The sequence below is a fragment of the Podarcis vaucheri genome (genome assembly GCF_965113315.1).
Source record: "Podarcis vaucheri genome assembly, chromosome: 5".
Lineage (NCBI taxonomy): Eukaryota > Metazoa > Chordata > Lepidosauria > Squamata > Lacertidae > Podarcis > Podarcis vaucheri.
Genome location: NC_138763.1, coordinates 28514681 through 28538255, shown reverse-complemented (window position 1 = coordinate 28538255; position 23575 = coordinate 28514681). Strand labels below are relative to the sequence as shown.

The 23575-nt window shown below is 42.4% G+C and overlaps 1 long non-coding RNA gene across 1 annotated transcript in view; it reads left to right on the top strand.

Annotated features, from left to right (window-relative positions):
- Positions 1-20520, top strand: part of LOC309533419 — a 33567-nt gene extending 13047 nt beyond the window's left edge. Inside the window, exon 3 of the long non-coding RNA XR_014220232.1 lies at positions 20393-20520. This is a non-coding gene — a long non-coding RNA (uncharacterized lncRNA). The remainder of the gene's footprint in view (positions 1-20392) is intronic.
- Positions 20521-23575: the final 3055 nt, after the last annotated feature.

Genomic DNA, 23575 nt, shown 5'->3' with positions numbered 1-23575 from the left:
ATAACTCTTAATACCAAAAGATTAACAAGGCATACTGAAAAAGCAAAATTAAGGACAGTGATTTAGCAGGGGTGGATACTAGAAAATAAGGACAGATCCAGATAAATAGGGAATAACAAGTGGGACCTGCAATGATACATTGTGCTGTAGAATATCTCTGATGTTCAGAATTCAAGTTAATTCCCCTATGAGGAAAAGGTTATAACATTTGGGAGTTTTCAAATTTAAAGGAAAGGTGAATAAGAGGAGAGGTGTATAAAAATTCTGCATGATGCGGTGAAAGTAGGTAGAGAATAGATTTTCTCCTTCTCTCATAGCACTAGATCTCACAGACATCAAATGAAGCTGAATGTTGGACGATTCAGGATGAATAAAATAAAGCACCTCTTTACAGAACGCACAGTTCAATCTATAGAAATCAATTCCCACAAGGGGTAGTGATGACTGCAAACTTGGATGGCTTTAAAAGATGACTGCCATGTAAAAAAGGTAAAGGTAAAGGACCCCTGGATGGTTAAGTCCAGTCAAAGGCGACTATGGTGTTGCAGTGCTCATCTCGCTTTCAGGCCAAGGGAGCCAGTGTTTGTCCACAGACAGCTTTCTCTCTCTCTCTCTTTTTTTTGGAAATGATATTTTATTAAAGTTTCCAAATTATAACAAGACAAATGAAAAAAGAAAAAAACGAAAAAAACCATAGAAAATAGAAACAGTTAAAAACACATTAATTTTCATAACATATCTTCATACACTTATTTCTCCAGACCTCCTCATCCCTCCCTTTCCTGTATTCCAATTCAATTTGTTAGTTCAGCAAATCCTTACCATCAAGTTTTTACCCTATTCTAATCTTTCATTACATTATCTTACTCTCACAGACAGCTTTCTGGGTCATGTTTTTAACATGACTAAACTGCTTCTGGCACAACAGAACACCTTGATGGAAACCAGAGCACGTGAAAACGTCGTTTACCTATTTATCTACTTGCACTGGTGTGCTTTCAAACTACTAGGTTGGCAGGACCTGGGACTGTGCAACAGGAGCTCACCCTGTCAAAGGGATTTGAACTGCTGACCTTCTGATTGGCAAGCCCAAGGGGTTCGGTGGTTTAGACCACAGTGCCACCCACCTCCCATTGCTGCCATGAAGTGTCCTTTAAGAGTCACATCCACTGGACCACTGACTTTTGCCTCTGACCGCAGCAACCCCTGGCATGTGGTCTCTGGAAGGCTGCCCACCAGGAAATCTGGCCCTCAGGCTGAAATAGTTCCTCATCTCTGCATTACATCTGCACCCAGAGATCCCTCTCTGGACATCTCTGGGGACAACAAAGTACAAATATATTTAACAGGCATTTAAACCCAGACAATGTCAAAATCAGCTCTAGTTAAGTGAGGTTACTTTCCTACTTTGGTGTTCTAGAGTGTGACTCTCTGGCAGCTGTAGCTTCGGCTCATCCATAACGCATGAGGGGCTGTATCCCTGGTGGCTATCTCAGAGAACAGTCATTTGGGTTGAATAAATAAATAAATCACAAGTGTGTATTCTGCTGCTGGAATATATGTGTGGAACCAGATTTGTGCTCTCACCCGTTTAATTAAACCCAGGATAAAATGTCAGTAAGGTAATGTCATAATCACTCAGGGTCTGCCAGACAGCACCTTTCCTATAGAAGGACATTTGTGAAGCTCCATTGATTGCAGCCTTTTAATCTGTTTTGCACTTCATATATAAGCTGACCTTAAACAGAATGTGCATATGGTGGGAAAACAGATGGTTTGCAGAAGAGGGGTTTTGTGCATTTGTTCTTAACTGATGCTTCTTGTTGGATATTCTATAAGCAATTTGTAAACAATGTAGCATATTTAGGTAAGAGGATAGTTATATTTTACTGCCATGTTGTTGTTTTATTGTGCACTTCAGTGTGCAGTCCGTTGCTTATATATACATGCTCCATTACCTCCTCGGTGGAAATCATTACCTACGTAGTTTCGGTGTGAAAACTCAAGACGCATCCCCCCCCTTGAAAACAGTACAATGTCAGAGACAATGTCAAATGGAGTCATGAGAAGAGGTGCTATCTTATCAATGTCACGATGAAGTTGGTAGGAGACAGGAAGAAAAACTTTGTGTTCCATTAGTTGTTACAAGTGTGTTCCATTTTCTTTGACAGAAGCCTTTCCCCGGGAATCAAACTGAACAGTAAATGAAAATTGGGTACAACCTTTTACTTTTTCAGAAAGCACACCTGACCTAAACATTATTCAATGTTCTATAGAATCATAAAATCATAGAATTGTAGATTTGGAAGGGACCCCAAGGGTCATCTAGTCCAACCCCCTGCAATGCAGAAATCTCAGCTAAAGCATCCATGACAGATGGCCATCCAATCTCTGCTTAAAAGCCTCCAAGGAAGGAGAGTCCACAACCTCCTGAGGGAGTCAGAAAGTTTTTCCTGATGTTTAGTCAGAATCTCCTTTCTTGTAACTTGAAGCCATTTGTTACATTACAACGGCGCCAACATGGGCCCCACACTAGGGTGCCCAGTGTGCCCCACCCATACCATGATGTCATGATGTTGTAGCTGTTAGAATTCCTGCTCCGTGATTGCAGTCATGGGATTTTTGTCTATCACATGATGGTGTATGTTTTGACTTCACAAAGTGGGAAGTGACGGAGACAGGATGTTTGTGTTACTGTGTTCCGTGAAGTGGGACTATTGTCCTTTGTTCTTTTTCTCTTTGCTGTCTGATGCTAGAGAGAGAGAGAGAGAACCATGTTGCAGTGCTCCGTGTGTGTTTATATGTAAATAAAGTAGATTAGCCAAAATGCTGAGTTGCTGAGGTCTGTTACGCAAGCTGCAAAGACTCTGTGGATCCCGAAGTGTGCTGGTGTCTGTTGGCATCAGTCGCTGTGATGTTCGGGCTGAAGAAAGCTTATGAAGCTCCCGAACGAAAGACCAGGAGGGAGAGAACATGCCAGTCGGGCATATGTCTCTTCCAGGGTCCTACTCGAGTATAGGATGAGCTCGTGACATGGGGTGGGGCACGAGCTCCACTCTCTCTCTCTCCCCCAACTCAGCACTTTCTCTTCCACCCCCCTTGATCTCCTTGCTGTTTCTCCCACCTGCCTCAACCAAATTCCGTGTTCTCCACCCCCCCAGCTCTGCGTTCTCTTTTCCCCTCCCACCCAAACTCTGTGGTCTCTCCCCCCACCAAACTCCATGCTCTCTCTTCCACCATCCCCGTCCGAACTCTGCACTCTTTGCATGGGGCATGGTGCCCACACACCTGCTCCTGCATTTTGTGGGTGCCCGGCCCCTATATGGGAAATTTTGTGGGTGCTCGGGCACCCAGGGCCCTGGGGAGATGGTGCCTATGCTACATTACAACCTGTAAGGGCTGGCCTTGGGGATTTTACCACTTGAGCTTGGTGTAATAGGGTTTTGGATTATTCCAGCTCCAGACATTCATCAAGTATTCAGATAAAAGTGTTTATATGCAAATGAGAGAGGGAGGGATAAGTGGAAGAAAACAGAAGGTTAACAATTGACCCGCCCCACCCATACAAATTTGTATGGAAAGAAGTCATTTAAAAAACACATAGACACACAGATTTTGTTTTTGTTCATTGCATTGCCCTGTACAAAAAGTTTAACAATAATAATTGAGGGATGAAAAATAGACAAAAGTGCAATGTGTAAAAAAATGTCATGGAAAGCCGGAATAGGTTCTTCACATAGCAGACACCTCAGTACAAAACTATCTCCCTCACTGTTTTGCAGCACTCAGCAATTGAAGTGCTGGTATGTATCACTATGTCCCAGTCTTGACAGCTCAACAAATCTAAAAAATAAAAATCCAGACGCAATTCCCCTACTCTTTAAAAGACCTTGCTTCCTTTTCATGCTTCACCACAAAAGATTGACCGGTTAATATTTAAATCCCATATGCAATGGCTAGCATTTGGGAAACAAATAAGAACTCACCACGATGTATCTTAGGAGCTGCACAGTCTTCGCACAGCATTTAATATGCTTCTTTTATTGTTAACATTTACAATCCTACAGTTAAGTGCAGCTCCCTTCTATGTTATGGTGACATAAATAAAAGATATCATCTCACAGAGTTGCCCAAAGACATTTATTTGTTGGATTAGTTATGGGAGCTCTGGACACATTTATTTCTATTCTTCTTTGGGTTTTTAGCTCCTGCATTGTTTAAAATAGCTAAAGGTTTCCTGGATGTACATATTTTGGGTACTGTTTTATCCTAATCAATTATTGTTATACTGAATAGATATTTAAACAAATATTTGGAAATGAGAGCAAAACTCAAATGATTTGCTATTACATGTTTAATACTGTTATTTAAAGGAACCATTCCTAGATATTATGCAAAAGTTCAGTATGTTGTAGTGCATGAAGGACTTCGACAGTGGAATTTGCTGCCAAGGAGTGTGGTGGAGTCTCCTGCTTTGGAGGTCTTTAAGCAGAGGCTTGACAACCATATGTCAGGAGTGCTCTGATGGTGTTTCCTGCTTGGCAGGGGGTTGGACTCGATGGCCCTTGTGGTCTCTTCCAACTCTATGATTCTATGATTCTATGATTCTATGACTTTTGCGGTAGCGATGTTGAATCTTCTGGAGGAGATTGGCTGAAGTGATGTGCGAAGGAAATGGACTGTTTAAAAAACTAAAAACCCATCTGGTCTGGGAATCAAGGGGTTGTTTTGAAAAACTATGGCTGCCCAGGGATCAAAACTGGAAGTTGGTAAGATCGCTGACAATGGCATGGCGGGCTGTGAACCTCTTGAGAGGAGCAGAACAGGGAAGATGGAGATAGAAACGTTAGGAAGCTGGTGTTATGAACTCTGAAGTGCTGATGGGGCTGGGTTTGGGCTTGGGTTGGGAGGTTCTGACAGAGAAGAAGGAAGGAACTGGAGAGGGGTGCTGAACTGGAGAACCTGGGTTGAAGGGCAGGAGATATCCACCCCAAATTCAGCCAGTTTGGAAGGAGGAGCATAGATTCTGGTTTCCCCCTCTGTTTTCCCCCTCTGCTATGGAGCAGGAAGCTTCAGTGGATACTGGGGTCTTGATCAACCAATGGGAGAGGCTGAACAAGAGGTGCAGCAACTGAACAAGAGCCCAAGCAGGAGGGGGCAAGGAAGAAGTAAGGTTGAAATTCATATGCAATTTTAAATAACCCGTCAAATATTTGCCTGCTGCTGCCTAGCTCATGTTTAACTCCCTAAGTAGTATTTTATATTTACATTTGTAGCTCCGATACATATAACAACTTGTATCTTTCTCCTTTACTTGTATCTTTCTCCTTTACCAATAATATGAGTTATTGGTAAATTGCTACAGCAGTAGCGTGCTAAAATTGCAGTTACTTGAAAAAAATATATATACCTGTGCGGCTGCATTTATAGGAGAGATTTCAAGCCCCACATTTGCTCTAAGTCTCTCTTGCTCTTATCCTTGTTTTTAAAACCTCGGGCCATTTTTGCTACCGTCATCAAAAGTGGTTAGGTGGTACCCCGTGGCTTCTGGTAAATAGTTTGTTCATGATGTAGGGGCAAGTAATTTCAGAGAGAAAGGCCTGAAGTGAAAAATAATTTCTTTTGCACTCTTGCCTAAATGCTATCAAAATTATAAACAGAATTTATGGCATTTGTTAAAGCTAGACCCAAATTGCTCTAGCTGCTAAAGCTAAGGCTGGCTGCAGGCTAGGGACGTGCAATTCTATCAATTTTTGGTTTCTGTCAGTTTCTCCTTTTTCCAATCTTAAGTTCATTTTGCCAGATTTCAGCATCAGTTTGTGATTTTGTTTAATTAACAGAGTGTTCATGGGAATTCATCAGCATTTTAGTGCTCATTTCTCCCATAAGACAGATTTATGTATGCAATTTTGCCTAACATGCACATTTTTTGAATATATTTTGCAAGCACTTTCCCCCCACTATAATGAATTTCAGTATACTTTCACTTGTATGCAGGTTAATGCACATTTTCCATTAAATTTTCCATTTTGGTTTGTATGTTATTTTGGAAAGTGCAAAAATGGGAACCCAACCAAATTTCCTGCTTCTTCCTACTGCATAGTTCCTACTCCACAGCTGAGCCAGCATTGTGACTCAAATCAGGCATGTTCATTCAACTTTCCATTATGCTAAACTCTGTAAGCGTATCTGACAGAGTAATACTAGACTCATGTTCCACTGTGTGGGGGTGTGAGAAAAGGCCACCACTGCATTGGTGAAACAGTTGCTGTATCGCAGGGTCAGGCCAGGAGAGACGTGGAGAAACTCACTGCCAGAAAATAGATAAATGGCAGGTAAATTTTGTGGGAATGTTCTGGGGTGCAGGAGAGGATATATTGTGAGATTATATCCTAATCCAACTTGTGCTAACAAGTTCCCAAAATATCAGCAGAGTTTACGACATTCCCCTTTTAGTTCGCAACAGTAACGTCTGCACAGGTTCGCTAGAACCACTATAATAATTACTCTGGCAATTTCCCCTTTTGTTCCCTCTTAAAATACAAGACACAACACAGTCTTTATAAAAGTATAAAAGAGTTTACTCACGTTCTGTTCACAATATGATCCCAGAAGGCAGACAGCTTAAAAAGGTTACATACATTCAGAATCTATGTTGTAGCAAGATAGTCCTTATCTCCTCTCTTGGCTGGGAGCCAAGAGAGCATCCTTAGATGTTTCCTCATTGAAGGAAGATGGCAGAGAGAGAGAGTGGCTGTCTGCCCTGTGCTTTTGTCATTACCTGCACAGGTGAGGCCACACCCACCTCTGGTCACATGCAGAGGAAGTCCGTCCCCAGGAAGTTTACCTGCTTGCTAGACTGACATCCCTCCCCATGTTCTAACATGTACACTCTAGGAATGTTGTCATTGACTGCTCCTGTGTTTACATCCCACAAATTTAAGACACCCCTCCAATGATTGTGAAGCAGCCCTGATTCCCACCAGTCAGTGACTATGCTGGCAATAGATCACAGATGCTGCTGATGCACAGAGAGAGCCAATGAACACATGATGCTAGGGACCCACACCCAGTACATCTTGGCATTATGCTGGCACAGTACTTTTTTCTGGGGGTACGCATACCCCTAAACATTTTGTGAATCTAACCGGATAAGAAACTATTGTTTTTTTTAAAAAAATGTTTCTTCTCTAGCACGGTGAGTCGTCAGTTCCGTTGCTACCCCCGATAGCGGCCTCATTTCCTGTCACGATGTTTCATGAGTCTCAGACGGAAGCGAGCGTTTAATGTGTGAAGTAGGAGTTGGAATCTAGCATGGTGATTGGTCAGTTTCACTGGTACCACCTTGGATGGTGGCTTCATTTCCTTTCCCGGTGTTTTTCTTGAGTCAAAATGAGAGTACCCCTAAACATTTTTTTTTTAGGAAAAAAGCACCATGCTGACATATCTATCATTGTTGCAGCACACATTCTTCTGAAGAGCAGAGTAACCTGCCCTGGACTTCGTGATAAAGGGTGGGTATATAATAATAATAATAATAATAATAATAATAATAATAATAATAATGGTACCTACTACCTCTATCTATCTATCTATCTATCTATCTATCTATCTATCTATAGCTGGCAGTTCTGCAGTACAGGATTTCACCTGGCACCTGTATTAACAAGCCCCAGCAAGGCTGCTTTTTACACCAGTCAGTGTAAATGCACATTATTTCATCATCACCGAAGCGTATTTGTGTAAATTTTAATGAGATGTTTATTTTTCGTATGAATTTAATTGGGACACACTGTTAATACAAGACACGCAGGCATTAGGATTCCAGACTGGTGTGAGGGCTCCAGCTCATCCTACTTTTCATTCCTCCGACCAACGACTCCCCTGTCAAATAGTCATTAGCAACTTTTTCAAATAATCTGAACTGCACTACAGTGAAAGAATGTGGTTGCTCTTGCTTATGAAGGCAAAATGATTTTTAACCCTGGGTCACATCAGGCTGCTGTGAGTGGCTGCGAGAGATAATTGTCACTCTAAAGCATTATGTGCAGAGCTGACACACTGAGGACAAGAGAGAATGACTTCCTGTTAAGCTAACTTCCCCCATTCTGTTTATTTCTTTAGATATTTATATCTCCCCCTTCAAGGTACATGGTCACACTGCACAAAACCCCCCAGTTAAAATGCATAATTAATAACAATACATGTGTATTAGCAGCAAACTGTGCAGTGTAAAATCACATGAAGGAGATTACAGAATCAGGTTAGCTGCCAGCCTGGGCATGTTTACTCAGAAGTAATCCAAGTATATTGAAAGAGGTTGTCTCAGACACTGTCACCCCTCCTGCTCATTAAATTGCTTTTAAATTGTTTTTATATCCTTTTAATTTTTTAAAAGTGTTTTAATTGTTTTTAACTCTGAGTTGTAAGAGCATTTTGTGGGATATGCCTGGGAGGAAACGAATGGAGGAGAGCAGGGAGAGGCCCAATTACAGTGGTTCTGGGTTGGGGGAGGTATGGCGTGGGAGGAGGGGCAGGCCAGATAATGGGCATTTGGTTCATTTTGATTTGATTTGATTGATTTAAATTGGCCTTTTGAAATGTGGGTTTTTTGGGGAGGCGGGTTATCTGGGTTGTTGTTTTTATTTTGATTATATATTTTGTCGTTTTATATTTTGTTTTTGTTCTGTGAACCACCCTGAGACCTCTAGGTATAGGGCGGTACATAAACAACAATGGACAAAAAAATGTGCATGTTGTGATCAAACCTACAGAAGGTTGACGCTCCACAGGATAGGACACCAACAGAGGAAGCTGCAAGGTACCCAACATCAATAAAGGAAAAGATGTGGTACGTTGGCTTGACAGCCACGGACAAAAAGTCTTTACAATGGGTGGTGAACACAGCACAAGATGATCATGGGCTGTCCCCTGAGCCCGCTAGATGACATTGCAAGGGATTGTTGCCTTAGAAAAGGGAGAAAATTTCCCAGGGACGATTCACACCCCGGCCAGCACCTCTTTAATCTTCTACCCTTGGGCAGGAGATATAGAAGTATAATTAGTCGTACCAACAGGCTAAAAAACAGTTTCTATCCATGGGCTGTTAGGCTGCTGAATAGTGCAACTGACTTTTGGGGTTGGTGTGTTGTGTGACAAGCACACAGAGTGTAATGAGATTGAGTGTTTGTGGGAGTGGGGAGGGAGGCTTGGTTAATTTCATTGTACACAGATTGTACATTGCCAATAAAGGTATTATTAAAAGGTCTACTTATGTGGCCTCTACATTTGTTCCTAAAACAAATCATTGGATTTTTCTTGGCTTTCTCATTCCATTTTCTAGTGGGTTCTTATCTAAAGGGGCATAGGGATCCATGGGTCTGAAACTTGTGGCGTTCTGTTGTCCATCACTTTCAGGTCCCAATGGTGGTTTATTAACTTAATGCATTTATCTCCTTTTCATGCATTACCATACCCTCCAGTAATCCGCATGAAAATAGGGACATCCTATTGTTCACAGCTTAAAACACTGGTTTGCAATGGATGGGACATGATACAAAAGGGGAAACAAGTCAGAGAGAAGGAGTAAGGAGTTCAGCAAATTCAGATCACTGCATGGGCAGATCTGGGAACAGAAGAACAAAATGGCAGCTGGGTGTCTCAATGTCTTGCCTGTCCCTCAGAAGAAGTGCCAGGCTATGTTCATGTTCTCTGCCCATAATCTTCCATCCAGCTCTAAGCCTGAAGAGAGAGAGGAGGCATTACATGGGAAGCCATTGCCCCAACCCCTAGATTATCCAAGCTAGAGGATGTAGCCTTACCAGGCTTCCCCAGATTGGGTCCTCCCTTAAAGTGGTGGGACCTGGCAACCTAACCCTGTGTTATGGGTGGGTATGTTTGGATAGCCACAACAGCCGATTGGTAGGTCCTTTGATGCAGGGTTCAATCAGGCCAATAGGATGCAGGCTAAACGGATCAAGGGACCTATATATATCTATGCACGTGACACAGAGTTTCTTCTTTCGGTGCGTGCATCGGAACACCCGCCCACCTCTCCCTATATTTAGGGCTTGTGCGCTTGACCTTGCTATGCCATTGTGTGTCGTCTGTGGTTGGGACAGGAGCACGGTAGGAATTTTCCCCACTTGGCTGATTGGCTGGTGCTATTTGGGTTTCGCCTGCCGTGTAGCAAATCGTCACAACTTGTAAGGTTGCGGATAGGCTCTGGTTCAGGTGATAGGGATGGGAGAACGCTCTCGCCATCCCTATGTCAAGGGTATTCTGTTAAAGGAATCCAGGAGCCTTGGGTCAGCACTACCTGCAACGGTGCAGGGAGCTAGTTGAACCAGAGCCTATGCAACCATTCACCTGCTGTAATCAATAAACTTGTGGCCTAAATTCTGCCAAAAACCAAACCAAAATTTGAGTTTTGTCTGAATTTATTTCAGGGGGAGGTTTAAAGGTCTCAACACGCAACTCAGCGTTCCCCTCTGCAGTTCAGCCCCCACCTCTTCCATACTACAGGAGCCAGCAGTTACAGAATAGAGCAGTGGCCCTTTAAAAGAACAGTTTGCTCTGCAGAAGGGACAGGCTAATAGGAGATTCAGACTAGAGAACCTTCAGAAGACTTCAGGGTGTTGCTGAGACAGCAGCTCTCCTGAATAGTTTCTAGGAGCAAAGAGTACAGTGGTACCTCAGGTTAAGTACTTACTTCGTTCCGGATGTCCGTACTTAACCTGAAACTGTTCTTAACCTGAAGCACCACTTTAGCTAATGTGGCCTCCTGCTGCTGCCGCGCCACCGGAGCACAATTTGTGTTCTCCTCCTGAAGCAAAGTTCTTAACCTGAAGCACTATTTCTGGGTTAGCGGAGTCTGTAACCTGAAGCGTATGTAACCTGAGGTGTATGTAACCTGAGGTACCACTGTATCTGTCTTTCCCAGGGATTCTTTTTTTAAAAAATTGCCTGTTAAATGCAAGAGAGAATAAGCTGGAGCCTAGAAAGCTGCCATCTGGGCGTGCATGTATACTGCTTGTCTTTTTCCAGTACAGGCCCTTGACAACTTGTTATGGATAATTGCCCCACCCTCTCTCTCCCACTCTCCCTTTCTCGCCCCCTCCCTCCCTGTCTCTTTTTCATACTGCAAAACTCTGGCAAAGGCCCGTGGACTCTGGCGGGAGCACTGCTTTTGTTGTTTTGCTGATAAACTAAAGGATAAATAATTCATTTTTCTCCCAGCAGCAACAAAGATGCTCTTTATTTAATGTTTATCCGGCAGACTTCAAGCATGCTGCTGGTTCTAGGCTGCCAGCTTCCCTGTTCAGCTCAAGCATTGCCGGAGGCAACTGTTCCCTATAAGAGCTTGAAACTGACAAGCTTTTTACTTTCTGCTGTTCAATTGCTGGGAATATTGTTCCTATGTGGAATTCGCCCTCTTCAGCTTCAGCAAGAGGTCCTCCCAAAACATTGCTGCCATGCTGAGCAGCAAGAGATTTGCAAAGGAAGAAATACACCATAGAAAATAATTCAGATATTCTGAATGTCATATCCTACCTTGGGTGGGGGAGGCAGGGAGGGAGCAAGTCCAGGTCTGGCCAGAGGGAGCCTGAAAACGGCGCTGGCTCCAGTCCCAGCAGACTATTTATTCATCTATCCTAAATATTTCTAACCCACTTGTTGTGGAAAGATTGACTGATGCATGATAGTTGTGGCCCAGTTCTGCAATCGGTCACTTGAATCCTGTTGTTTGGGCATCTTTCTTTTGCCTCCTGCACACTTCCCTAAATTGTAATTGACTTTTGGATGGTGGGTTGCTCTGGATTGGCAGTTTGGCATTGATTGGCACCTAGTGCAGGCAGATAGGAGGACTTTGAGAAATGATAATGGCAAACACTCTGAGACATCATTGTGTGAAGAGCTCTTCTCTAAGCATGTTCCAGTGCCAGCTGGCTTGATTCTCTTATTGTCTCACCCATACACTCTGCGGCACTCAGGATAGAGAGGGGTGGAGTGCAAAGGCTGGGTACCCAGAGCCACTGCTCTCCTAACCAGGAGTGGTGATGGAGTTCACCGGGGGGGGGGGAGTTTTGCCCAGGGTGCAGCAGGAATAACTTCTTGACTATGGCCCTGGGACAGCCAGATATATCTATGAGAGATATACAGTACATGGATCTCTTGCAGGGCCAGATTTAGGTTTGATGAGGCCCTAAGCTACTGAAGGCAATGGGGCCCTTTATATGTCCAGCTGTCCTTTGTCAACAACAAATTGTTGCTGTTTTTTGTGTTGAATATATGCTACATGGTAATTTATGGACCTTTGTTGTTGTTTAGTCGTGTCTGACTCTTCGTGACCCCATGGACCAGAGCACGCCAGGCACTCCTCTCTTCCACTGCGTCCCGCAGTTTGGTCAAACTCATGTTAGTAGCATGGACCTAATAGGTATCTAAAGCCATTTGCACATAACAAAATATGTATTTTATCAAAGTAATTGTTGGACTGAAATACAATTAAGAAGAAGTATATTAATAGTGAAAAACAATTAAGAAGAAGTATATTAATAGCGAAATAATTATTAAGCTCTAACTGTATGTAGGTTTTATTTTATTTGCTTTTTATCTTATATTTTGGAAATGTACATCCAGTTTTTTCCCTTTAATTTTTTTGGCCCCCCCCCCCAAAAAAGAGTGGGGCCCTAAGCTATAGCTTGTTTAGCTTATAGGTAAATCCGGCACTGGGGTTCTCTTGTTGTTATTAAGGCTGATTTGCACCTGCAGTGATATGAGTAGTACACAGCTGAGGGCAACCAGAGAAAGGAAAGAGGCATATGCCAACACCTTTTTGTATGTGTTGTTGTGCCCCTCATCTCTTGAAAATAGATCGCTCTGAGTGTTGGGATGGGGGACATGCTTATGGACTTAAAACAATATTTCTCTTAGCTCTTTTGAATAGTGGAATCATTTCTACACATTAGCCAGAAGTCAGTGAGACAGAACGTATGACTCCTGCACCCCAAGTTAGCTAATTGCTGCATTCTTGTTGGCTTCACACACTCTGAAATAATGAATTCCCCCCCCCCACACTCTTAAATAATGGATTTTTCCCCCATGTCTCACAGTAGAATGGGGGAGTTGATAAAATATGAATGTAATTTGTTTTCTTGCTGCTTGTTACTTTTACAGCCATCCTTTCCACCACCCCTACCCGAGTTGTTGACTTTTCCTCCAACTTTGCAGCGGTTCAGAGTACATTAATATTTAAAATATATATATCCTTGCAAGTGGTGGTTCCGATCAAGCATATTTTGTGCAAGGGAAGCTCAAGTTTAAGCCCTGCTGTGAAGCAGCAACAAGGCATTAAATATTAAAAACCAACCAAAATATTACTTTTGTAAGATGCTAAATGGTTGCTTCACAAACAGAAAAGAGGAAAAAAGTTCACTTGCTTACAACAGCTTGAGAGCCTTTTTACTTAATTCTGTTAAAGATCAGTACTGAAAGAAGTACAATTTTTGCTTTGCATTTTTCTGTGAGGTTGCATCATTTATCACAAGGCAGTTGAGATCGGCTGTACAAAAATCCCATTGATATGGTTGCTTCCAGGCTCAGTTTCTTTTGGTGTATCAGCACAATGCAGAATTGACAAACACTTTGCATGCAATGTGTACCATAATTGCTAAACATCTAACATAAAAAATTGCAAATTGTGTCTGATAACGGTTGCAGTGTATCCATGTGTCCTATGCTGCAGAGGGCAATCTTCCATTTGAAACCTTCTTCCAGCTGAAGGGCTTCATGGTTCAAGTCAGTTTAATGATCAACATCCATGTAAGGAGAGAGAGAAGAGGACTTGAAGTTGCCCATCAATGGTCAGCAGCTGGACATGAAATTGAGTAAGCACCCAGCTCACCTAGTTACAGCTTTCTCCACTATGGTGAGGTGTATTGTATACCTATGTAAATTATAGTTGGTAGATGAGAGGTCTGAGAATATCACATAGTCGTGGGAAATATACTTTGTGGTTTCCCAATAAACATCTAAGCTCCACCCTTTCCTCCTGCTGTCTCTCCCTCTCCCTTTCCTTCTGCACAATGCAGCCATGAAGCCTCCTCTCATGATGTCGACTTAAGGTAAGAATGGGAAGTCAGCTCTGTCATTTGGATGGACAGGGAAGGATATGCTACATATCTTGAGAGTGGTAATTGAAATTGATGAATTGGCCTTCCCATTCACCCAAATGTGAAGCTATTTGTCCTCAAGAGATTAATGAATCAGCTCACCTTTCCTCATATTAATATTTTTTTTGGGGGGGAGGGGGGCTCTCTCTGCATAGCCAGTTCTGTTGTGCAATGAACATGAGCTAGTATCCTATTTTTACCATCCTCATGTAGGAAGTGGTTCGCAGTGGCAGTTTTGGTATATGGAAAAGTACACTGGAAAGAAAGAGTAAGGATTGTGAGGCTGTATTCTGTATCTATCTATGACCTTCAAGTTTCCCATTTGGGAATAGTTCCACTGAATGCTACAGTAAATTGAGAAATGGAGCCTATGTATTGGGGTTGCATAGCTTCCTCTGGTTGTTACTATTGCATCTGTATGCATACATGGTGGGATGTTTAAAAGTTTAGAAATAAGAAATACATGCTACATACTGATGGTGATTTTTGTGAAGATGAGCAATGGGTAGTGGCAGAAGAAGAAGAAGAAGAAGAAGAAGAAGAAGAGTTTGGATTTGATATCCCGCCTTTCACTCCCCTTCAGGAGTCTCAAAGCGGCTAACATTCTCCTTTCCCTTCCTCCCCCACAACAAACACTCTGTGAGGTGAGTGGGGCTGAGAGACTTCACAGAAGTGTGACTGGCCCAAGGTCACCCAGCAGCTGCATATGGAGGAGCGGAGACACGAACCCGGTTTCCCAGATTACGTGACTACCGCTCTTAACCACTACACCACACTGGCTCTCTCAGAGTTCTTCTCTGTTTATTTTTTTTGGAGAAGATGCATTTGCCGTTGCATCATTCAGTTTCTTTACCTTGAAGGAGGTTCACCTTTTATGCCCAATGAATAATTTAATGCTTAAATGACTCCCAATCCCCAATATTTACTGATCTGCTTAAATTAATTGGCTACGCCAATGCTTTTAAGGAGAAAAATATTTTAAGATCTCAGAGGCATATTTCTGAACTTGGAACTGAGATTCAATTTGCTTTTGCAAGTTTCATTCCCACAAGCATAAATAGCTCAGAATAGTGACTAGATAAATAAATGACCTTTTTTGTATCTTCCTATTTGCAGGATTCAAGGTAACATAGTTCAAATAAAGTTGACAATATTTATTTGTTTTCATCTCAACTTTGTAAAATATGATTAGGGATACAGCCTGGTGAATCAGATTTGGTTGCATCTGAAGAAAGCGTGGGCGCGTCGACTATGCAAAATCTCCCCTTGCCTAAGAGCAAAAGGTTTCCTAATGGAGAATTTTTAGGCAAGTTCTAGCTCCAGTTTTTTGGGTGTTATAATAATTAGAATATCAGAACTGTATGGTGCACTTTAAGCAGTAAAGGGTAATAATTGCTACTCCACATGGCTGGCTGTGTACTCACTTGTCTTCTGTTGGTGGGTCAGAACCCAGTACTGGTTTGTGGACTCAGCTAAGGTGGGTCACAACAGCAGCACTACCAACATAAAAATATACGGTAAAATAGATGGGTCCCAAATTAATGTTTGGGTAAAAAGGTGTGTCCAGGTCTGAAAAAGTTGGTTTAGATCATATAATGGTGCGGGTAGAGTGTTTCTAACTATTATCATCCTGGTATCCTGTGAACAAATCAAGGCACTACCTTAATTCAGGCAAGAGACAGAGGTTGCTATACAGACCTCTCACTACTGTGGCAGGTAAGAACCACTATCATTTGAACCAGGCAAAGGCACTCAAGGAGGGAGTAGGGCGGGTCTACTGAGGGGCACATAAAGGATGTAACTTGGAGAAGGAGCCAGACAGACAGACCCGGCGAGCTGGATTTGCCCTCCAGGTCTGAGGTTCCGTTCTCCTTGGATGAATAGTATTTGTCCAGGATATATAGAAAGGTATTTTACACCACTGGCTTCCTGATCCTTCAAAATCAGGAGTAGGGATCCTCAGGCCAAATGCAGCCTTCAAGGCTTCTAAGTTTGGCCCTCAGAATTTCCCCCAGGTCAGGTGTATCATTGGACCTCTCTCATGTCCTCAGTGTTTTGCCTTGATGCATCTATGAACTCTGAAATCGCCTTTTGTTTGACTGGATGGAGGATAGAGAGAGGTGTACAAAAGGTAATGTTTACTCACTTTGTCTTTGACCCCACACACCACTAGCATGTGGCTCATGGAAGGAATGCAGCTCTCATGCTGAAAAGGGTTCCCCACCCCTTGTTTTAACTGGAATTGCAAGGAATGGAACCTGCAAGCAGCTCTACCATGAAGCTATGGCCCCTCCCACATTTATTTCTATATTCCAAGCTTCAGGTGCAGCTGGCTTTGGGGCTAGGATGGAAAATATGAGAACTTTGAAGGAACTTACCACATGAAAATGGCATTTAGGGAAAGCAGCAAGAGGCCATTACACCCAAACACCACCTTGCCTGTTTTGTGCCACTGAGCATCTACCTCCCTCGGCCTATAGAGCAAGATGAGCGCGCAACTCCAGAGCCATCCGGGACTGGACTTAACGATCAGGGGTACCTTTACCTTTTTATGTATTAGGTAAGCTTGTAGATGGGACACGGGTGGCGCTATTGGTTAAACCACAGAGCCTAAGGACTTGCCGATCAGAAGGTCGGTGGTTCGAATCCCCGCGATGGGGTGAGCTCCCGTTGCTCGGTCCCTGCTCCTGCCAACACAGCAGTTCAAAAGCACATCAAAGTGCAAGTAGATAAATAGGTACTGCTCTGGCGGGAAGGTAAATGGTGTTTCTGTGTGCTGCTCTGGTTCGCCAGGAGCGGCTTAGTCATGCTGGCCACATGACCCGGAAGCTGTACCCTCCCTCGGCCAGTAAAGCGAGATGAGCGCCACAACCCCAGAGTCGGTCACGCCTGGACCTAATGGTCAGGGGTCCCTTTACCTTAAGCATGTAGATGGCGCAGATCCCTTTGTTTTCAACAAAGGGGATCAATAACATTTGTCAATAACATTGCTCAAGCTGTCCTGAGACCTGGAATGAAAATTGTTAGGTAGATATAAGTAACCATGGCAAGTGATCTTAAACCACCCTGCCCATTTTGGCATCAAACATGCCCAACTGCCAGCACTTCAGCCTTGCTGAGCACCCCCACATGAAATATGAATAGCATGCTTTCAGCTAGAGCAGCGGCATGTCTCTTGCTGGAAGTAGAGAAGACTCTTGTCTTATGAGCATCCCCCTGCAGGTCCTCATCATCTCTGATTCTCCTCACGTTTGCTGATTTAACCACTATTCTCTTTCATCAAGGGATGGGGGATGGGGAAACAAGAAGCGGGTCCTTATGTTACATTAGCTTTTAGGACACAGCCTCCAGGGAATTAAAGCTAAGTTACCATGGGAACTCAAGATAAGACGCTGCATTATCAGCATCCCCCACTCCCCAAGTTGTCAGACGTTAATGCTACACTGTACTGTGCTGGAGTCTGTATGGAAAACTACCCACAATACTCAACAATTCAGTGCTGTTCCAGTCCCAACCTATTTCTGTACTGAAGTCATCTCAACCTGTTACTACTATACAAGTGCTTCAGTCTTACCGTTTTTATTGTAGATTTTGAAATGATGTTTGTATTTTTGTAAGCTGCTTAGAGTATAATTCCTTATATCATGGTCGGGCAAACTTCAAACTTGTGGGATCTCCTCTGCTTTTTACTGGAGCCTTGATGTGTACAACTGGAACCAAGTACAAAATAGTAGCTTGGTTGTATTGGTCATTTAAGAAATGGGGGACCTCTGATCATATGTGTTTAGTACCAGAACTGAACTCACAGCCCTTTAAGAGAAAAATCCTTCCCACAAGCCTACTTAATTTCTGATGCCAAATTTAGAGGTGGGGTGGAAATTTGGTGTGGGAGCTTTTTCATTGTGGCTACAGTTAAACAAGTCGGGGTTTATTTGGTGGGGGGTGCATGTTTAAAAAACTTGCTAAATCATTACAAATCACCCAAAGATCTTCCTTCTGCCTAACTCTGCCATATAGAAAAATGGGATATAAATGAACACCATCATCACACTTATGTAACAGCACTTGCATGCTGCCCTGCAATATGATATCCTCAACCTGATTACATCCATTAACCCATTTTTGTTCCATGTGTGCTATTCCATGGTATCTCCCCTCTAATATGTTGAGGGCATCTGTTGAAACCTAAATTCAATAAAGGCCTTACATAATTGTGGAAAAGTCAGTGTCTCAAGGTAGTGAGGCCTTGAGTAGTTGTCCTTAAGTTGGGGCTACCAAAAAGAGTAATGGCAATGATAATGGATGCTCTGTCTTGGTTAGCATCATGGTCAAAGATCCAGTTTCTAAGGGATAAATATTCCTCCATTTTGATATCATAAGCGCTAAACTTACTTTTGTGACCAACCTCCTCATTCTGATTCATTTTTGCGGGGAAGCTGGGGATGTTAAATGATGTTGCATCAAGCAAATGTTAACCCACAAGTTTCAGGTTGTATTTTTTCAACTCTTTCCCCATTGCAAAAATCTTGATATTGGAGGGAAGTGGGATTGCAGGGCAAGAGCTCAGAATCAACTTTAAGTGCCCAAAATGAATTTGTTGGTATGTGATTGAAAATATTTCTTTGAGGCAGGAAAACTCTGTGCACTTGAACAGAAAGAACAGCTATGACGATGTAATATATTTATCCAAGTGTTTGCTGTAGCTAAACAATTTCTCTGCTCTGAATGACCTCTGAGTTGGACAAGTAGTGTATTCGATTAGGGTACATGCATTCTTATCCATAATACATCTCAACATGAAAGGTACAAAATGACGTTTGTCCAGTGTCTCATTATGCATGCTCTTGTTACTGACAAGGTTACTCCAGAATGTTTTCTTTGAATTCTAATTTTGTTGTCTGCCGCTAACACTGTCTTGGAGCTCATGGCGTTTGCCACCTGCTGAGGGCTAAGGAAAATGTTACCCAGGAGATGTGCAAACAGCCTCTTGACATTGTTATTTCAAGTAATGGAAAAGTAATTGCAGGAAGCTTCCAGTTGGGCAGGAAGTATGGGCTACTTAACCCTTTCTCTTCCAGAGGTTTCCCTACTAAAACTTAATCCTCTTTTCAGTCGCCTTTCCATCTACAGTGGGGTGCGGGGTGGTGTAAGCTGCTACCTGTGTCTTTTCAACCAACCACTGCAACTGGGCAGGGACTTTGAGTAGGAAAACATCTAGAGAGGAAGGTGTTAAGCAGCTGCTCCTCTACCATCCTCACTCCTTTTCTCCAGATCGATTGGCAAACTCTATTGCCTGACACTGATGTGACGAAAGAAAGCCCTCCTTCACAATGTGCATAGTTAAACGATGGAACTTGCTTCTGCAAGAGGCAGTGGTGGCCACCAACTTGGATGGCTTTAAAAGAGGGTTGGCTATATTCATAGAGGTACTAGCCATGATGTCTGTGTTGGGATGTTCCATTCCACCTTAAGGAACACGCATGATTGTTGTGTGTCACATGTCTGTTTACACTCCAGCTCAGTATCCTGGGAACTTCCGTTTGTGTATAGCTTTCTGTTTTGCTTTGGACACGAAGGAGATCAGACATGTTTCCTTTTGTCCTGATCTACGCTGAATTAACCTGCTTGTAAATATGCTTACACAGCCTCTCGTGCCACTTCTGTTGGCACAGCGTTTGATCTGCTGGATAGAGTGCTCAGTCTTCTAAAGCCTGGGGCCACAGATTTATGCTGCACCAAGGACCGGAGTTTGCCCGGCACACCGGCCGGTGGGCTGGAGCCAGCTGGGGGCCTGCCAATTGCCCCCGTTTCCTTTGGTGCTGTGCTCTACCTCCATGGTTGGAGGCTGTATGCTTCTGAATACCAGTTTCTGGAAACTGCAGGAGGTGAGAGTGCTGATGTGCTTGGGTTCTGCTTGCTGACTTCCCACGGGTGTCTGGCTGGCCAATGACAGAACAGGATGCCGGGCTAGAGGGGCCCTTGGCTTGATCCATCATGCTCTCCATAACTCCTGCTTTCCCATCATCTTTTCCTTGACACTTTAAACTGAAAATACCCAGGATTGAACCTGAGACCTTGTCTTTGCAAAGCACATGTTCTACTTCTGAGTGGCGGTCCTTCCTCGGCTTTATCTGTAGGATCGCATTGATTCAGGAGTTGTAATTATTTACGGACACTACTAAAACCACTTACTGAAGTAGAAAATATTTCTACCCTAGGAACTGCATACACCACAGACGCTGCAGTCGGAGACAATCTGACAAGGGGACTTTATCTCGATCCCATTTATGGTCCCTTAATCATTGGGACTTGTTCCAAGAAGTATATGGAGAAGCGTGATCAAGCTTCAGTGGTGAGCTTAAACCACTCATGCATTTTTCAGGCTGTGTGTGTGTGTGTGTGTGTGGTTTTTTGTCTTTATATTGCTTTTATTTGGTATCTGCCCTTCTCAAACAGAACTGTATAAAGGTAAATAGCTGATTGATTAAACGCGCCCCCAAGTGACACATTTGACAATACAGCTCAACTATTCATGTAAGGCAACGGCTTTAGTAATAATAATAAACATACTTTCCAGACAAGTTGTATTGATTTTCTACTTATTACACTGGCACCAAGAAGTGTTTTGATAGTGTCTGTATGTTGGCCTTCCACTAATAGCTCATTAAATTGGAAAGGTGTTTTCATTGACTTAGTATCTGTTGTGGCTGTGTTTTTAGCAGTAAAAAGTCCACCTGATCTGTACCTTATTCACTCAGCTTCTCTACAATCTCCTTTTCCTCCTTTAGTGAAGATGTTGTAGACATTTTTCCTACCCTACAATCCATGGCAGATGGAAAGGGGCATTAACCCTTTAAATTGTGCTGTAAATAGCAACTGTAGGTGTGATTTCTGCATTGCAGAGGGTTGGGCCAGATGTACTTTGAATCCCTTCCAACTCTACAATTCTGTGATATTGAACCCCTCAGCCGCAAGCTTCCTTCACAGAGACAATAGTGGTTTATTCAGATGAGGATAAAGAAGGTTCACGCTATCTTAAAAATAGATAGCTCCTTAGTACAAAATATTAATCTTAGAACATCTGAGGTATGTTCAGTATCAGATACGTTAAGAACCACAACATCTTAAAATAGAATTCGCCTTAGTCACACACTCTAAGTCTTAGAAATCAGCAAACATTCCTACAGTGCAGGCATTCATGTGGGAATGTTTATGTTTGCGAAATGCAAAAGAAGAAGAAGAAGTAATGAGCAATCAAATATGCCCCTGTGTGAGAAATGTTTGCACAGCCGTAGTGAAATATTTGGGATGCTCATCTTTTTATGTTTATGGAAGTTTTGGTTTACTAAAGAAAGGCTAAAGAAAACTTCGGAAAATTGGAGTACTGTGCTTGAGGAAGTAGGGATGGGCAAATGTGACTATTTCAGTTGCTCATTTTTCTAATCTTTAGTTCAGTTCTACACATATCCACTCAATTTTTTCATTTTTTTTGCAAAGTCCTCATGAAAATTCACCTGCATTCTGGTAAAATTTCTCCTAATATACATGCATATTTGCATGTCCACTTTACCAATTGCGCCTACTTTTGCAAAGCAATTTCCCCTAATACCATTCATTTTTTTGTGCGACATTTTCACTAAAACACCCATTTCTGGGTACACTCTACCCAAGTATATGCATTTCCCCAGCTGGATAGGTGGCTCATTACTATGAATGTCCATTTGTTAGAGTTTTAGTTTAGTTTTAAATGTATCTATTTTTTTTGTTTTTTAAACTGTTTTAATTTTTTAATGTGTTTGGTTGTAAGTTGCTTTGAGTTGCCTTGGGCAAGAAAAACAGACCAACAAATGTAATAAATAAATAAAAGTGTCAGTTTATTTGAGGCAGTGGTTTAGAAGGTTATTAAATCAAGTGTAACACAACAACTTTGTACACATTGCTTAATTGCAGAATCACATTGCAAAAATAAGATTACATTTCAAGAATAGCTGTGTTTTGGTTCACATGCTAATTGAGAAAATGCAAATTGATCGCAAAGAAAGGAATATATGATAACAAGAAGATGAGGAAAGTAACAAAGAGAGAACTGGATAGAACTGTCTAATTAAAGCAGCAATATAAGTGATGTTTGGACCCCGTTTTGGAGCTTGTAGTATGGGTACCCCCAACAAAAATTTAAAAATCTGGCTGTATAATTTGGAACTAATGTGATTCGGAAATAATGTGATTTGATTGGCCTGTTAATAAAAATTATATTTTTTAAAAAAGAGAAAGTGCAAATTGGATAGGTTCACCTTTAAATGGGAACTGAATCAGATTTCTTTTTTTGAATAAATTTTATTAGATTTTATAATGAGAGATACAATGATTGTTATCAAATATCTTTTTTGTCCACACTAAAACATTAATCTAGATAAGATAAAAACATAGGTCCAGAGAAAATAAAGGGAAAAAGAAGAAAGAGAAAGAAAGAGAAAGAAAGAAAGAAAGAAAGAGAAAAAGAGAAAATGAGAGATAGAAGAGGGATTAAAAGAGAGAGAGAAAATAAAGTTAAGAAACAAACAAACAAAACCCTTCTGATTCTTCATCTGTCAGCTATCAAATTTATTCTCCATCACTACCAGGGAGTGGGGCTGTACTGCTGGCCCACTTGGATGTCGATACTTTGGCGCAGATGCCTGCACTGATTATTGCTTATACAGTGGTACCTTGGGTTACATACGCTTCAGGTTACATATGCTTCAGGTTACAGACTCCGCTAATCCATAAATATTACCTCGGGTTAAGAACTTTGCTTCAGGATGAGAACAGAAATCGTGCTCCGGTGGCGCAGCGGCAGTAGGAGGCCCCATTAGCTAAAGTGGTGCTTCAGGTTAAGAACAGTTTCAGGTTAAGAACGGACCTCCGGCACGAATTAAGTACTTAACCCAAGGTACCACTGTACTTGCAGCTGCTCCTCCTGTATAGGCTTCCATACTATCGCCCTGCCTGAGCCTGGTAGCACTCAGATGTCAATGTCTTGAGGAGAAGCTGAGGTCAAGAATAGTGAGGCAGTCCAAGAGTGTGCCGTCCAATCGGAGGATCACGAGGTAAAGCTAGGGTTGGGAGGCAGTTCGACTTCCTCACTGCCAAGTATGAGTCAGGAACCAGGTGGGTTTGGTACTGCTCCTGCAGAGATGCTGGAGGTATCTAAGGTAATGCTGGAATTAAGAGACCCCATGGGTTCTTTGGACTTTTTATTATCAGGCTCTTCATCGGAGGAGTCGTCATTCTGGTCTGAGTCTGTGTCAGGAATGAGAACTATTGAGGCTCCTCATCACATAGGATTCCCAACTGAGTAGAAACCTACACATATGCAACTGCTCACATGAGATTTAATCTCTACAGTCTGCAGCAACTCA